The sequence below is a fragment of the Solanum tuberosum genome, unplaced genomic scaffold, assembly GCF_000226075.1.
Source record: "Solanum tuberosum cultivar DM 1-3 516 R44 unplaced genomic scaffold, SolTub_3.0 scf00102, whole genome shotgun sequence".
Lineage (NCBI taxonomy): Eukaryota > Viridiplantae > Streptophyta > Magnoliopsida > Solanales > Solanaceae > Solanum > Solanum tuberosum.
In genome coordinates, this window is record NW_006239028.1 from 360,898 (window position 1) to 363,141 (window position 2,244).

Here is a 2,244-nt window from a genome sequence, read left to right on the forward strand (position 1 = left end):
AAGTATTATCGGTTCGATTTATCAGTTTTTAGTTTTCAAATATGCTAAATCGATAACCAAACTAATAAGATATTTGTTATCGGTTTTTGGTTTATCGATTTTGGTCTTTAACGGTTTGGTTTTCGGATTAACCAAAAAGAAAATGATTTCAAAACAAATATATGGCTTGTCCAACAATTTAACGTGAAATAAAAAAGAGAGAAATCTAATTACTCATTGAGTGCAAAAATTCTGCTTAGTGTAGTAAAAATATAGCAAATACTCATAATTCACAACCCTAGTTGTTGCCTAAAAGACTAAAGTAATACTAAAATCTAAAGAATACATGCAGAGAGCAGAGTTAATTAAGTAATGTTAATTGTTTAGGGTCCTTATAGTTAAAGTCTAATATAATGATTATATTAATATTTTTTGTTTGATATTTATGTATGACTAAAAATTAAATAGTAAATTATTATATTCTTAATGGGTTATCGGTTAACCCAATAACCCAATATTAAAAAACCAATATCGAGCCGATAATCCAATATTTTTTTTTTTATAAAATCATTTAATAACCGTTAACCCAATAACCCAATAACAATAAACCAATAACACTTTTTTTTGTTCGGTTTATCAGTCATTGATTCGGTTTTTGCACACCCCTAATATATTCGACGTTTGATTTTGACAAAAGAAATAGCAACTATATGTTTAATATTTGAACTTTAAATAGTGGAGAATCTAAAAAAAATAAAAATTGCAAAATATTGAAGTTGAAAAGAAAAAATAATTTTAAAAATTGGAGGAGACTATACAGATGTTATAGTATTTGGGTTAGTGCCATCAACTAGATAAGCTTTGAACATATATAGTGTTTTGACTTTTTGTTTCAGCACACTGCCCCATTACAGTTTAAGCATATAATATAATGTAATAGTACGAAAAAGGTTTAAATATGTCTTTGCACTATATAAAATTGAGCAATTTATCATCATTAATTCTTTAACTTATGTATATTCTTATCGTTAAAAAATTAGTTTAGATATACTTTTACTTTAAATGATTTCCCCATTTAAGTAAAATCTTCTAAGTTTCTTTTTATTGCAATTTGAATTTTTGATGATATTCACAATTTATGGGATCTAGTCCCAGAGTAGAACATGTCTCTATGGTCATATGGTGAACAACTGTAAAACTGTCAATTCTGACATGGTAGGTGAGCACAGAAAACGATAATAGTGTACTCAACCAATGAGAAAACACTAGGCTGTTCTGCTCAGAGGATAATATATCCTTATTGATATGAAACAACCTAGTCAAGACATTCAAGCATATCAATTAAAAAATGTATTTTCTCTTTGAAGAACAACAGTCTTCAAGAACCTCAAGGGACTTGATAGAGTTATCGAGTGTGTCTTTTGAGTGTTGTGTGAAAAAGCTTGTGTCGTGTATGTTTAACTTGTAAGATTCGTTTCTAATCTATAAAATGCATTGTGTCTTTACTGTGATAACAAACAATGAGTATGATTAAAGTTAATTGTGTAGGATGTGATTGAAGTCTATATTAATTAGAGATAATTAGTATAGAGGGAAATGATACAAAACAAAGTTCAATGACTTTGCTAGGTAAATTGTCAAAGTTGAATGACCTTTTGAGATATTAACTCAGTCAAGTAATTAAGTTTTTGGTCTCTTAGATTATATGACCGGGGGGTTCGTGGGTTCGGATGAACCAATAGCTTTTCTGTGAATCCTGCATTTTTATTAGAAAATTAAATAAATATATATGTATATTAACTTGTGAGCCCATTAACAAAATTGACTGATGGCTTAGTAGAATCCCGAACTTCTAATTTTAGCTCCCCTCAGATTATGACATGAGTGATATAATGTAAATATTGAGTAATTAATTTCATAATCAGGTTAAATGAAAGAATCATTTAAGATAAGAGCATGTTTAGACTAAATATTTGACGAAAAAGATATATGTAAGCTAAAGTATTATTGGAAGGCAAATATGTTCAATTTTATATAATATGAAGTCCTCTTTGAATCTTTTCCATTTTTAATATCTAAATTACATTATTTTACTTTGAAAGGGCAAAAAGGACACTGCAATATTTTAGTTTTAAACTTTGACTCTTCAAGGCACTATTCTTCAAAGAAATAAAAAGGAGCAAATTAAAGAGGCAACTTTGTGTGATGAGACTCGACGCAGGAATAGAATAGTTATTTATTTAATTACTCCCCCCCCCCCCCCGC